The sequence below is a fragment of the Coregonus clupeaformis genome, chromosome 33 (assembly GCF_020615455.1).
Source record: "Coregonus clupeaformis isolate EN_2021a chromosome 33, ASM2061545v1, whole genome shotgun sequence".
NCBI lineage: Eukaryota > Metazoa > Chordata > Actinopteri > Salmoniformes > Salmonidae > Coregonus > Coregonus clupeaformis.
Window position 1 is genome coordinate 8668021 of NC_059224.1, and position 16720 is coordinate 8684740.

General features: G+C 41.0%; 1 pseudogene; it reads right to left on the bottom strand.

The window, feature by feature from the left end:
- Window positions 1-781: 781 nt before the first annotated feature.
- LOC121548597 lies at window positions 782-11956 on the bottom strand (annotated as a pseudogene).
- Window positions 11957-16720: the final 4764 nt, after the last annotated feature.

Genomic DNA, 16720 nt, shown 5'->3' on the forward strand with positions numbered 1-16720 from the left:
CAAACTTTTGACTGGTAGTGTATATATTTTCACACCGAGGTTGGAATAATACTGTAAACATTTTTAAATGATGTTAATGCCCTTTTAGTGTAAGAGCTGTTTGAAAAGACCGCCTGAAATATCAGCCTGTTTTGGTGGGATGGAGTTTTGGTCTGCCTGGTGACATCACAAGGCGGTAAATTAGCTAAAAGACCAATAAGAAAGGGTTCCAACCCTCTCTGCCAATAACAGCTAGTTTTCAGTTTTCCCTTGCTTGAGAAATTGCTCTTTGCTAAGAATCTGTGTTTGTTTTAAATGAAAATGGTCAAAAATAAACACCCTCATTGGTGGAATTGTATTAATATTTTTCATAATTAAACGTGTTTTTTTTTTTTTACGCAGAAAATCCAGTGTGGCTATGTCAAACAGTTTTGTTATATTTCAGTCTTCTATGATGCATGTTTGACATGGCACAGGTGTCTCTTTTTTTTTTGTTGCCCATAACCATGTGGGAGGTTTATACTTTGGTTTCAAAGTAGATTTGTTTAAGAACCCGATTTAGGCCACTGCAGTAAAAGGTTAATTGTTAACCAGAAATGATTAGATAGAGATACTAAAAGCTTCATTTGACCTTTAACACAAAACACCATTTCCATTTACCTCCAGGGGTAACCACCTTCACAACCTAGAAAAAGAGGCATAGCCCTTTAGAGGATGTTTTATAGTACACTGTAGCTGCTCTTCAAGTCAAACTTAGTTTCAAGTCTCTGATGATGATGTGGGACTGTCTCATTTCAAGGACAATTTTCATTACATTGATCACTTTATTACGTAATTATTTAAGCTCAAACATTTGTAAAACATCTTTTAAAATAACATACAAGTAATATTTCAGACAAAAAATAGTGCAGATGTTATGTTGTTGCATAGTCAGAGATAAGATCCTGAATGGTTCCGGGTGTCATGTAAAAAAAAAAGTTTTACATGACACCGGGCAAATAACCTAGCTACTACAGGTCAACAACCAGGTACACTTCTCCTGCAGGTAGTGTGTAAACAGGTAATAGGTCATAAAAGGTACTGTGTGAACATTGCTATGGTGGGTGTGACTAAATTAGATCCTGGAACATGGTACTTTAAGAGGATCATATGGTGGTAATAGATATACACGGAGGAGGATGTAACTGACTGATTAACCAAAATGCCACTTGTAAATATCGTGAACAACTCTGTACTCCTTATGTTTGCCTACATGGTCACAGGCATAACAAATAGCTTGGATGAACTCTTGACTCAGTTGAATTAGATGTTGCTGAGCAAAAAAGTTTCTACGCCACTGAAAGTAGTGCAGATATGCCTCCTCATCCTTGTCCAACTTCAGGAGGAATTCAGCCAGGGCTTTTGCATTGGGAAAGTCATTAACATGGATGAAGGAATCTCCTGGGACAAAGTCCTCATAGTTCTGTCTCGGTGGGCCCAATACTACTGGCACAGTTCCTGCTGCAAGTGGTCCGTTAAGCTTCTCAGTGATGTAGTCTCTGTGGACTGAGTTCTCAAAGGAGAGGTAGAACTTACAGCTGGAGAGTGTTGAGTAGTAGTCCCTCATATCTCAAGAATCTTCCAAAGGCTGTTCCAAAGATGTCCACCTTAATATGTTTGACAAGTTCTCTGTAATAGCTATACCTTACCCCTGTTCCAGTTGCAGGGTTATTGTTACTCACAATCCAGCAAACTAATTTATCCTTCTTGGGCAGCACAAAGTCCTCACCCTGGCCTTTCCTTGCAGTTAAGCGCCAACGCACAGGGATGTCTGCGTCTTCCCTATAACTCAAGGTCAAGTTGAAAAGGTTCTCTAGACCAGGTATCCTAATTGTGTTTGTAGGTGATTCCACATGGTACCAGATCCACTTCTGGAATGGTGGTCGAGGTGATGGAGGCAAGTTGGATAAATCGTGGTTGATGGATTTGTGAAAGATGAGCACCCCGTCTGCCTTGTTGTATAGAGACCTGTCATCTGTCAATAGGCAGCCATCAATGTTGAAGAAAGTGGCGCAATCTCTAAAATCAAACCTGCGGTTTTCAGGCCAGAACCACAACAGCATGATGGGCTTGTCTGGTCCTGTCTGCTTCTTAGACAAGTTGAGCTGCTGGTCCTGAGGTCGCTCGGAGTACTGAGGTGGGAAAGCAGGCAGGGGAGGACAGTCCAGAGATGGAGCGGATTTGTTATACATTAAAAACAGTGTCACAAATCCCCCTAAACAGAGGATCCCCACCAGGACGATACGCAAAGGTCCAGTGAGGAATGTACTAGACAGCATTTTGGCTCCTGTAAAGAGCAAAAGAACAACAGTATTACATTCACACTATTACTATCACACTCAAAGAAATGCAACTAAATTAAGACTTTTGTTTAACTGTTATTAAACAGCTTTTGTGTACAGAGAGAAAGTAGAAGAGAAGCTGGTGCAGATGAAACAAGTATATTATATTTACATTATTTAATATATTTGCTTTCATCCTGTACCCAAAAGACAACTCTCTCATGAAAGCGATAAAGAGCTAATACCCAGGAGCGGCAGGTAACCTAGCGGTTAGAGGCGATCCAGTTCGAATTCCGGGTCTGACCGAAGGGCTGCTGGTATCAAATCCTAGATGCAATTGCCTGCCGTTGTGCCCTTAACCCCCCACAACAACCTCTCCCTGGGCACCCAGTGTGGCAGCCCCCCGCACCTCTCCAAAACACACAAACACTGTCCATACATACACTACATACATATTTTGGAGGGGTTAGGTTAAAAGCGTAAGTCAAATTTCGGTTGGACCTTGTGTACAATTGATCAATAAAGTGATCTTAATATGGCAAAAAAAAACTATCCAGTCCAAAATTCTGATTGTTTCCATTTCCAACGAGGAAACGTGTACCTGGCTACCTCAGGATTGTGTTGAAGTTTATTTCAGCACAACCTGTTGGAAATACATGTATTTTTTTTCTCACAATGGTGGGTGAGGTGTACTTTAAAACAAGTGATCTCATACCCTCTTCCTTTCCCAACCTAGGCCGTGTAAAAAATAAAAAACGGCCGAAGATGTCACACCCGTTTCTCAAAACACCACGCAGTTCACTCGTTACAAAGTGAAACTTAACTGTGTCATTAGAAGAGATGTCCTGTGCTGAAAATTATTCCAGAATATAGGCTAAAGAGCTCGCTGTAGACCTTAAATGATTCATGGCTATTCAAAGTCATCTTTTTTTACGCAACACATTTTTCCCATCAAGAGAATAAATGTTCTATAGACTATTATTTTATTTAAGTACTGTATGTTTGCCATGTGTTACGTATTCTGCGTTCTCATACTATTTTCTATGCAATGTTTGAGTATGTAAATTGTGCATAATTCAGTTTGTTTTACACAAACTGAATTATGCACAATTTACATACTCAAACATTTGACCAAGAACAAATAAAGCCAAAGTGGCTTGTTCTCTCTTCCCTATAGAAAATATAAATCTGACTTAAAAATAGGATATGATGTCAATGGTTTTTGTAATTGCGCAACAAATAATTGTAGCATAATGGCAGGCAAGAATTGAGCGTGAAGTAGGCCAACAGATATTCTACAATTAAACAATGTAAATAATTAACAAGTGAAGCGACGTTGCCATAGATCTAATATGTTGACCTTTAGATTATTTGTTAGTCTACAGTGAAATGCGTGCGTTTTAGATAATAGTAGGCTATAGCTGGCCTAATAGATACAAATATTGAAGCGACTCACATGTAGCCTAACACTAGGTAGGTCTATCGATTGCACATACATGAAGTGATGTCAATATTTAGTCTAATAATCTAGCTAGCGATCAAATAATATGGTTCTGTTTTTTTTTTTTTTTTATGTATCCTTGCTTCGCTTGTTTATAACGTTGCAAACTTTTTAGGCTTTATATTCAACTATGACATTTTCGGCGGTCAGAGAGACAGAAACATCTTCATTCTGTTTAGCAGAGATGTGTGTAAAGCGACACGGGAGTGCAAACAGTGGTCTAACACACTTACGCCTTGATCACACCGACAGTGATATTGTGCAAAATAGTACGCCGCATCATCTGGATACAGTGTCTTGAAAAAGTATTCAACTCCCTTGGCATTTTTCCTATTTTATTGCATTACAACCTGTAATTTAAATTGATTTTTATTTGGATTTCATGTAATGGACACACACAAAATAGTCCAAATTGGTGAAGTGAAATGAAAAAAATAACTAGTTTCAAAGAATTCAAAAAAATAAATAACGGAAAAGTGGTGCGTGCATATGTATTCACCCCCTTTGCTCTTGTTGTGGAAAATAACCACTATACTTTATTACAAATAAGGTCTTACAGTGTTTTTGTTGCATCAAGAAATTACTTTATTAAAGGTTCAACAAAGCCGATACCAGTCTGCAGTGGCACCCCGTTCTCTCTCTCTCTCACGTCACATTATATACACCATCATTCCCAACTCTTCTAGCTCTAAATCACCTCCCTCTTCAGTTTCCGGCTCTTTATCACTCCACGCCCACTTCCTTTGTCTCTGAGGGCGGATAACCTCGACTTTTATTATGCACATAATATTCCAACCAATCACTCACTCCCCTGTCTTGCACACACACACTCATGTTTAGTTTAAACATGACAAGGCCCTAACATACACAATAAAATGCAAATTAATTACTTAAAAATCATACAATGTGATTTTCTGGATTTTTGTTTTAGATTCCATCTCTCACAGTTGAAGTGTCCTTATTACAGACCTCTACATGCTTTGTAAGTAGGAAAACATGCAAAATCGGCAGTGTATCAAATACTTGTTCTCCCCACTGTGTGTGTATATATATATATACACATATACACACACACACACACACACACATATACACATACATACACACACACACACACCTGTTCTGAAAGGCCCCAGAGTCTGTAACACCACTAAGCAAGGGGCACCACCAAGCAAGCGGCACCATGAAGACCTAGAAGCTCTCCAAACAGGTCAGGGACAAAGTTGTGGAGAAGTACAGATCAGGCTTGGGTTATAAAAAAATCAGAAACTTTGAACATCCCACAGAGCACCATTAAACCCATTATTAGAAAATGGAAAGAATATGGCACCACAACAAACCTGCCAAGAGAGGGCCGCCCACCAAAACTCACGGACCAGGCAAGGAGGGCATTAATCAGAGAGGCAACAAAGAGACCAAAGATAACCCTGAAGGAGCTGCAAAGCTCCACAGCGGAGATTGGAGTATCTGTCTATAGGACCACTTTAAGCCGCACACGCCACAGAGCTGGGCTTTACGGAAGAGTGGCCAGAAAAAAGCCATTGCTTAAAGAAAAAAATAAGCAAACACATTTGGTGTTGCCAAAAGGCATGTGGGAGACTCACCAAACATATGGAAGAAGGTACTCTGGTCAGATGAGACTAAAATGTAGCTTTTTGGCCATCAAGGAAAACGCTAGGTCTGGCACAAACACAACACCTCTCATCACCCCGAGAACACCACCCCCACAGTGAAGCATGGTGGTGGCAGCATCATGCTGTGGGGATGTTTTTCCATCGGCAGGGTCTGGGAAACTGGTCAGAATTGAAGGAATGATGGATGGCGCTAAATATAGGGACATTCTTGAGGGAAACCTGTTTCAGTCTTCCAGAGATTTGAGACTGGGGGTGGGGTTGCAATCTACTGTAGAGATAGCCTGCAGAGCTCTATCGTACTATCCAGGTCTGTGCCCAAACTGTTTGAGCTTCTACTTCTAAAAATCCACCTTTCCAGAAATAAGTCTCTCACTGTTGCTGCTTGCTACAGACCCCCCCTAAGCCCTGAGCTGTGCCCTGGACACCATATGTGAACTGATTGCCCCCCCATCTATCCTCAGAGTTCATACTGCTTGGTGACCTAAACTGGGATATGCTTAACACCCCGGCCAACCTACAATCTAAAATAGATGCCCTCAATCTCACACAAATGATCAACGAACCTACAAGGTACAACCCTAAATCTGTAAACATGGGCACCCTCATAGATATCATCCTGACAAATGTACCCTCTAAATACACCTCCGCTGTCTTCAACCAGGATCTCAGCGATCACTGCCTCATTGCCTGCATCCGTAATGGGTCCGCGGTCAAACAACCACCCCTCATCACTGTCAAACGCTCCCTAAAACACTTTAGCGAGCAGGCCTTTCTAATTGACCTGGCCCGGGTATCCTGGATGGATATTGACCTCATTCCGTCAGTAGAGGATGCCTGGTTGTTCTTTAAAAGTGCTTTCCTCTCCATCTTAAATAAGCATGCCCCATTCAAAAAATGCAGAACTAAGAATAGATATAGCCCCTGGTTCTCCTCAGACTTGACTGCCCTTGACCAGCACAAAAACATCCTGTGGCGTACTGCATTAGCATCGAACAGCCCCCGCGATATGCAACTTTTCAGGGAAGTCAGGAACCAATATACACAATCAGTTAGGAAAGCAAAGGCTAGCTTTTTCAAACAGAAATTTGCACTAACTCCAAAATGTTTTGGGACACTGTAAAGTCCATGGAAAATAAGAGCACCTACTCCCAACTGCACTGAGGCTAGGAAACACTGTCACCACCGATAAATCTACAATAATCGAGAATTTCAACAAGCATTTTGCTACGGCTGGCCATGCTTCCACCTGGCTACCACTACCCCGACCACCAGCTCTGCACCCTCCGCTGCAACTTGCCCATGCCCCCACCGCTTCTCTTTCACACAAATTCAGACAGCTGATGTTCTGAAAGAGCTGAAAAATCTGGACCCCTACAAATCAGCTGGGCTAGACAATCTGGACCCTTTCTTTCTAAAATTAGCCGCCGAAATACTAGCCTGTTCAACCTCTCTTTCGTAACGTCTGAGATCCCCAGAGATTGGAAAGCTGCCGCGGTCATCCCCCTCTTCAAAGGGGGTGACACTCTAGATCCAAACTGTTACAGACCTATATCCATCCTGCCCTGCCTTTCGAAAGTATTTGAAAGCCAAGTTAACAAACAGATCACCGACCATTTCGAATCCCACCGTACCTTCTCCGCTATGCAATCCGGTTTCCGAGCTGGTCATGGGTGCACCTCAGCCACGCTCAAGGTCCTAAACGATATTATCACTGCGATCGATAAAAGACAGTACTGCGCAGCCATCTTCATCGACCTGGCCAAGGCTTTCGACTCTGTCAATCACCGCATTCTTATTGGCAGACTAAATAGCCTTGGTTTCTCTAATGACTGCCTCGCCTGGTTCACCAACTACTTCTCAGATAGAGTTCAATGTGTCAAATCGGAGGGCCTGTTGTCTGGACCTCTGGCCGTCTCTATGGGGGTGCCACAGGGTTAAATTCTCAGGCCGACTCTATTCTCTGTGTATATCAATGATGTCGCTCTTGCTGCTGGTGATACTCGGATCCACCTCTATGCGGACGACACCATTTTGTATACATCTGGCCCTTCATTGGACACTGTGTTAACAAACCTCCAAACGAGCTTCAACGCCATACAACACTCCTTCAGTAGCCTCCAACTGCTCTTAAACACTAGTAAAACTAAATGCATGCTCTTCAACCGAACGCTGCTTGCACCCGCCCACCCGACTAGAATCACTACTCTCGGCGGGTCTGACCTAGAGTATGTGGACAACTACAAATACCTAGGTGTCTGGTTAGACTGTAAACTCTCCTTCCAGACTCACATTAAGCATCTCCAATCAAAAGTTAGATCTAGAATCGGCTTCCTATTTCGCAACAAAGCCTCCTTCACTCATGCTGCCAAACATGCCCTCGTAAAACTGACTATCCTACCGATCCTTGACTTCGGCGATGTCATTTATAAAATAGCCTCCAACACTCTACTCAGCAAATTGGATGTAGTCTATCATAGTGCCATCCGTTTTGTCACCAAAGCTCCATATACTACCCACCATTGTGACCTGTACGCTCTTGTTGGCTGGCCCTCACTACATATTCGTCGCCAAACCCACTGGCTCCAGGTCATCTATAAATCACTGCTAGGCAAATCCCTGTCTTATCTTAGCTCACCGGTCACCATAGCAACACCCACCCGTAGTCTGCGCTCCAGCAGGTATATCTCACTGGTCATCCCCAAAGCCAACACCTCCTTTGGCCGCCATTCCTTCCAGTTCTCTGCTGCCAATGACTGGAACGAACTGCAAAAATCTCTGAAGCTGGAGACTCTTATCTCCCTCACTAACTTTAAGCATCAGTTGTCAAGCAGCTTACCGATCACTGCACCTGTACACAGCCATTCTGAAATTAGCCCACCCAACTACCTCATTCCCATATTGTTATTTATTTTGCTAATTTGCAACCCAGTATCTCTATTTGCACATTATCTTTTGCACATCTATCATTCCAGTGTTAATACGAAATTGTAACTATTTTGCACTATGGCCTATTTATTGCCTTACCTCCATAACTTACTACATTCGCACACACTGTATATATATATTTTCTGTTGTATTTTTGAGTTTATGTTTTGTTTACCCCATATGTAACTGTTGTTGTTTTTAAATCGCACTGCTTTGCTTTATCTTGGCCAGGTCGCAGTTGTAAATGAGAACTTGTTCTCAACTGGCTTACCTGGTTAAATAAAGGTGGGGGAAAAAAGAAAAAAAAGGACTTAAAACTGTTAAATCCCCTTGGATTGATGAGGATTTTAAAAATTGTTTGGTTGAGAGGGATGAGGCAAAAGGTATGGCAAATAAGTCTGGCAGCCTAACCGATTGGCAAACATACTGCCAATTGAGAAATCATGTGACTAAACAAAATAAATAGAAACTATACTATGAAACAAAAATAAATTATATAAAGAATTATAGTAAAAAGCTTTGGAGCACCTTAAATGAAATTTTGGGGGAAAAGGCAAACTCGGCTCCATCATTCATTGAATCAGATGGCTCAATCATCACAAAACCCACTGATATTGCCAACAACTTCAATGATTTTTTCATTGGCAAGATTAGCAAACATGGGCATGACATTATAAAAGCACTCAGAGGCCTGTGTCCGAATACCCATGGGCTACTTGCGTTCTAAATAGTAGGCATTTTGGGTATGCGAAAATACAAAGTTTGATTGTATGTGAAATTTCGAAAATTGAATAGGCTATGCTTTAAATGCCAGGATATCATACTCATTTCGGCTTTTCATCTGGTAGAATTCGCTGCACACTTAATTAAGCAAGAGTTGTCTTTGACCACAGCTGATAATCAGATAGCCAAATGGGTGCGCTGTTCCAAAATGAACGAATGGCTGAAATCAACGTAATTGCGCATTAGATGGTGTATTCGCAGTATGGATAAATCTAGCGGACTAAATAAACTCCGTTAGGATAAGCCTAGTGTGTTGATTTGTTGCATAGGCTGCCTTTACACAGGTAGCACAATTCGGATTCTTTGCCACTAGTCTAATTCTTTTGACAATTAAGGCTGCCTCTAAACGCAGCCTACTGTATTCGTTTTTACTAAATATGAGGTAACGTTCTAAATAGTAACCTATGTAGTATGATTAGTAGGCTTGGGGGATCGGTTTCCCAAAAGCATTTAAAGGCTAAATTAATTGTTAGAACCTTCGTAGGAGGATCGTTACATCTCCGAGCTGTTGACCAAAACCATCGTTAACGTTGCATTTAAACGCTCGTAATCTAGTGCCTGCCCCAGACTACTCGTAGAACAGCTAAATGCATCGTTAATGCTGATTCCCCCCGAGTTCTATTTAGCTACTTGTAGGCGACTAATTTGTCTCAGTATTTTTGAGTTTGTTTTGTTTACCCCATATGTAACTGTTGTTGTTTTTAAATCGCACTGCTTTGCTTTATCTTGGCCAGGTCGCAGTTGTAAATGAGAACTTGTTCTCAACTGGCTTACCTGGTTAAATAAAGGTGGGGGAAAAAAGAAAAAAAATGACTTAAAACTGTTAAATCCCCTTGGATTGATGAGGATTTTAAAAATTGTTTGGTTGAGAGGGATGAGGCAAAAGGTATGGCAAATAAATCTGGCAGCCTAACCGATTGGCAAACATACTGCCAATTGAGAAATCATGTGACTAAACAAAATAAATAGAAACTATACTATGAAACAAAAATAAATTATATAAAGAATTATAGTAAAAAGCTTTGGAGCACCTTAAATGAAATTTTTGGGGAAAAGGCAAACTCGGCTCCATCATTCATTGAATCAGATGGCTCAATCATCACAAAACCCACTGATATTGCCAACTACTTCAATGATTTTTTCATTGGCAAGATTAGCAAACATGGGCATGACATTATAAAAGCACTCAGAGGCCTGTGTCCGAATACCCATGGGCTACTTGCGTTCTAAATAGTAGGCATTTTGGGTATGCGAAAATACAAAGTTTGATTGTATGTGAAATTTCGAAAATTGAATAGGCTATGCTTTAAATGCCAGGATATCATACTCATTTCGGCTTTTCATCTGGTAGAATTCGCTGCACACTTAATTAAGCAAGAGTTGTCTTTGACCACAGCTGATAATCAGATAGCTAAATGGGTGCTTTGTTCCAAAATGAACGAATGGCTGAAATCAACGTAATTGCGCATTAGATGGTGTATTCGCAGTATGGATAAATCTAGCGGACTAAATAAACTCCGTTAGGATAAGCCTAGTGTGTTGATTTGTTGCATAGGCTGCCTTTACACAGGTAGCACAATTCGGATTCTTTGCCACTAGTCTAATTCTTTTGACAATTAAGGCTGCCTCTAAACGCAGCCTACTGAATTCGTTTTTACTAAATATGAGGTAACGTTCTAAATAGTAACCTATGTAGTATGATTAGTAGGCTTGGGGGACCGGTTTCCCAAAAGCATTTAAAGGCTAAATTAATTGTTAGAACCTTCGTAGGAGGATCGTTACATCTCCGAGCTGTTGACCAAAACCATCGTTAACGTTGCATTTAAACGCTCGTAATCTAGTGTCTGCTCCAGACTACTCGTAGAACAGCTAAATGCATCGTTAATGCTGATTCCCCCCCGAGTTCTATTTAGCTACTTGTAGGCGACTAATTTGTCTCAATATATTTCAGGAGGTGTAGCATATACACAATGTGCCAAATCGGTGATTTTGTACATTGTCATTGGGCAAACATTAGAATATGCCACCATTTGCAGCCGTAGGTGGCCTATTAATCTCTAGGAGCTGATTCGTCGTCAGTTTTGTGAAATAATTATATTGTTAAGGAAATATTTGAATTGAGAAAGCGGATCAAAGAACTTCTTTCGATCCTATCAGTTTCGACACATGCTCCAACAACACACTTAGCGACCGTTCTCTCTGCGTGGTGTTTTGAGAAACGCATGTCACGCATGCATCGGCCGCTGTAGGAAAGATGAATCGTTAAAACACTCGTAAACCTACATTCTATCGCTATCGGGAAACTTGGCACAGTAGGTGATGTAATTTTAATAAGTAGTAGGCAAGACAGATTTCGGACACGGCCTCATATATAAAAGTGAATCCTGTAAGATATACAAGTACATTGGCATTTCTTATTATTTTACTTGACCATTCAAAACTGAACTCAACAAGGCACCAATAAGTGAAAGCCTGTAAGAGGAAAAGATAATGGCTCACCGGTCAACAGGTTGTTCTCGTCACGCAGGATTCAGAGCTGCTGGTAAAGTCTTTCATACACGCCCTATGAGAAATATGCACATGTGAGATGTTTCTTTGGTAAGCCTACTCAATAGTTCAATAAAGCTATAGAAAACCGTGAGAAGCTGTTTCACAAGATCCTCCAAATTATATTGGTTGTGAGAAGGGAGACAAAAGTTCGTTCTGGACATCCTTACAGCAGCAAAACAAAGCATTATTGTCAAGGACAAATATAGGTTTGCCTCAGTGGGGAGGGGCAAGTTACATCGTGTTACTTCCTTCTTAGGCCATTAAACAATACAATAAAAATAGAAGTGGTGATGCAAGAAGTTCTACTTCATACCTTTCAGACCGTCAGTACGGTTGAAAGTATGGTGTATATCCCTCGCGCTCCGGTGATATGTCAGCATGGGGAGGAACCGTCAGACCACGCACTGTCACTTATTTCTTCTTGCAAAGTTAGCTTAGCAGTATCGAGCAATATGACTGCTCCACTGCGCTCGTTTTTCGGATTGCTTCTTCCGGTCCTGGTCGGGTAAAATAAACTCTGTGTGAGTTGTGTGTACTGTCAGTATGTCACCAACAGCCTGTGAGCACGAAATTCGCCTTCCAAGGCTGTGTGACAGCCAGTCCTTGCGGTTCAGCCGCCCTAGGCAAGACCAAAACATGCCCCAGCATGAGGTAGAAAGTGTCTGTCTCATTACATTGCCATACATTTTATCTCCAGCCTGTATGCTACAGAAAATGCCACATGCTCTTTCTACCATATCCTATATCTGCTACATGATTTATGTTAGATCATTTTTTTGACGGAATGTTGGTGGAGTGCCTGAGAGATGCCTCTCTTCAACAGCACCCTGGAGAGTCACGCTGGGAATGGACAAGCAAATTATTTTTTGCCCCTCCCTTTGACAAAGTGGGAACTGTTTATCACAGGGCAGCATCAGCACTCACCTAAAAATCCCATATGCCACTGGTTGAGAGACATTTTCATTGTTTTGGTGCAGAATTATGTGAGGTTTTATGTGTTGTTGTTGGAGGTGCATCTTGGTCAATTTAGCTCAGAAAATGCTGCCATCTTCAATCTGCCTGGCTGCCGCATAATTCTACCAAATGAGCAGGCCGGCCATGGTGACAGCTCTCCCCTACCTATCCCCTTTATCTGAGGATATTGGGCTTCCTTGTCTTGTGCTGACTTAGCCCACCAACTAGTGTGTGTGTGTGTTAGCCACAGTACTCCGGTGCTAACCTTGTCAAGATATCCTCCACTGATGGACTCCTTATCAAGCCTCCCCTAGGCATCCCTCTCCCCTGCTATTACTAGCACACTACAAGCTAGCTAGCTAGTTTACCAACTCAACCTAGCTGCCACTGTGTGTCCTCAGCTAGCTTACCAACTCCACCTACAAGTCAGACGTTTACATACACCTTAGCCAAATACATTTAAACTCTGTTTTTCACAATTCCTGACATTTAATCCTAGTAAAAATGCACTGTTTTAGGTCAGTTAGGATCACCACTTCATTTTAGAATAATAGTAGAGAGAATGATTTATTTCAGCTTTTATTTCTTTCATCATATTCCCAGTGGGTCATGTGGGAAATTATTCTCTTATATTTCAGATGTGCTGTTAGCTTAGAAATAATACATTAATGATTAAACATAATAGGTTTGTGCTGTACTGATATAGACTGTTTAATATAACAAGCTGTGATGAATGTGAGGAGCTGTTAGGGAGTAGGGGGAGATAAGGCTTATGACTCACACTGCCTCTTTGTTGAACTGTCCAAGGACATAGGTACAAAGAGTATAGTTAGGGTGGGAAAGTACAGGGAAACTGTGTCAATGGGTGCTGACTCTCGGGACAAGTTGTGATTGTGGAATCTAAATAACGATGCTAATTATGCTGTGATGACAAGAAATCCGCTGACACTGTCCTTGATTATAATAGTTTATTACACCAAAGATTTCAGCGTCAATTTACAGACTCCTGCAGACATCTGGAGAACAACTGACCCAATCTCTAATATGTTGTTCCTCCTCGTCCTTTGTTCCAACCATGGTATTTATAATCTGTAACATGATATGGGTGGTTTTCCCATAAACCAATCCCAGGCCTCCACATAACAGACTTCCTCTAACACACCATTTGCAAACATCAGCAAAGTCATAAACTGTTTAGACACTACATATTTCCCCCCTTCGAGACTAATTAAGTCTCGAAAACAAAAATAATAGGATTATGACAAATAACAATTTCTCTTACTGAGTAACTTTAGCAATAAACCAAAATGTATGGAGAGTAAACACATTTTTCTATGGAGTGTAAATACATTTCTATGAAATATGAACAAATCTTTATGGAGTGTGAGAGCGAAAAACCTGTCTGGCAGCTTTCTTTCCAAATATCCATCAATCAATCAAGACAGTAAAATTCTCTCACGGCCCCTCTGCCCCAGGCGACCACCTAAGTACTCCAGATCAATTCATAAATCTTTATCAATCCATTTTAAACTAAGATGCAATTGAAAACACATGAAAGTCTCAGAAAACAAAATACAATCAAAAATGTCCACATTCAGGCTGGTCGACCCATCGGACCCTCCTGTGGATTCTCTCTGTCCCTGTGTCACGTTCGTCATAATGAGCGGACCAAGGCGCAGCGTGATATGCGTACATCTTATTTAATAGAGTACTTAGCAGCACAATAACACAACAAAAACAACAAACGATACGTGAAGTCCTCGGTTAACAAAACACAAACCTACACGGAACAAGATCCCACAAAACACAAGTGCACAACAGGCTGCCTAAGTATGGTTCCCAATCAGAGACAACAAGCAACAGCTGATTCTCGTTGCCTCTGATTGAGAACCACCCCGGCCAACCTAGAAAACACATGAACTAGAAACTGAACATAGAACACAAAACATAGACCCTACACACCCTGGCTCAACATATAAGAGTCCCCAGAGCCAGGGCGTGACACCCTGCCTATACCCAATATCCCTAAGCATCCACGAAATAAACAAAAACATCTGAGATCCCCACATGTACCCAATCAACAGAAAACATCATTCTTAAAAAATTAATACAGAAAGAAAATGACACAAATTATGTATTACACATGCAAATATGTCTATATATCATTGCAGACACTGGAATGTAGTCCACTACACTGCATCTCCTCAGAAGTGTCGACTTTCAATGAAACGTCGATGATGGAATCTGAACATTTCCACACCTTCCTTGTTCCACTTCCTCCAGTCCATTCATATTGTCCATGTTTGAGTATTTGAATCCCCTCTACACATTCCCCCATATGCTTCTGGAAGAAAAGAAAACCCCAACCAGTATCTTTTGCAAAACAACACATGCAAATTAAAACATCAATATCAACAATAATATAAAAATGATATATAAAATCAATCACATTCCATTTCCCCCCTTTGATTCATAAGAAAATACTAAATATCACAATAATATGTAAAAACGTGAAAAATGATTGGATATTCAAAATGGATATCTATCCATCAATACTCCATCCAGTCCCACTTGTTCATCTCCATCTAGATCAGTAACAGTTAACAACTGCATCTGAGTGTTGTCTCCAGGCATCACAACTCTAACCCAGCTCAATATCATAGCCTTCGCAAAAGTCAATAACAAAGTACAAAAGCAAAACATCACACACAGCGCTATAAGAGCTGCCACTAAAATCTGAACTATCACTGCTCCCACTGGGCCTAACTGATCTTGCAACCAAGCCTTCGCTGACCATCCAGCTCCTTCAGATCTACCAAACGCATCCCTTATATTCTTCAATGCATCTATAACACTAGTGATATTATCGGAACTATCGGGGATCAAAGTATAACAATCATCCCCCGTCAAGTTCATAGCCAAACATAAGCCACCTTGTTTTGCTAAAATATAGTCAAGAGCCATGTCATGTTTCAACAGCGTCAGTCTGTGACTCCTTTGAGTATTTGACAGAAGGTTAAACCCTCTTATCGTTTCATTTGCAAAACCCTGCAAAGTATAGGTAATATTATCAATGTGATCTGCCAAAAATGTTACACCATACCATGGAAAAAGTCCAAGTCCCCACTTCTCTCCTAGACTTATCCTCCATTGGTAGGCTTCCAGACTATGACATTTCGCCATGTCCCTTTTCACCCTATTTCCAAACCTAGAATCAGATTTATCTGTGTCCGGTGCTTCCCCTCTTTTAATGGTAAAAACCTCATATGGAAGCTTCAACGTCGACATGTAACAACATCCTGTCCATCCATAGGGTAAGAATATATATGCTTTATCACCACAAACCCACCAAATATCTCTAAAATTCCCAATAGTCACATTGCCAGGCAAAAGCTGATCTTTCACCATCAAAGTCCTGCTCTTCTTACTAAATGGAACATAAAAAGTTACATTATATTTCTCATTACTAACCTTACAGTGGGGAAAAAAAGTATTTAGTCAGCCACCAATTGTGCAAGTTCTCCCACTTAAAAAGATGAGAGAGGCCTGTAATTTTCATCATAGGTACACGTCAACTATGACAGACAAATTGAGAAAAAAAATCCAGAAAATCACATTGTATGATTTTCTATGAATTTATTTGCAAATGATGGTGGAAAATAAGTATTTGGTCACCTACAAACAAGCAAGATTTCTGGCTCTCACAGACCTGTAACTTCTTCTTTAAGAGGCTCCTCTGTCCTCCACTCGGTACCTGTATTAATGGCACCTGTTTGAACTTGTTATCAATATAAAAGACACCTGTCCACAACCTCAAACAGTCACACTCCAAACTCCACTATGGCCAAGACCAAAGAGCTGTCAAAGGACACCAGAAACAAAATTGTAGACCTGCACCAGGCTGGGAAGACTGAATCTGCAATAGGTAAGCAGCTTGGTTTGAAGAAATCAACTGTGGGAGCAATTATTAGGAAATGGAAGACATACAAGACCACTGATAATCTCCCTCGATCTGGGGCTCCACGCAAGATCTCACCCCGTGGGGTCAAAATGATCACAAGAACGGTGAGCAA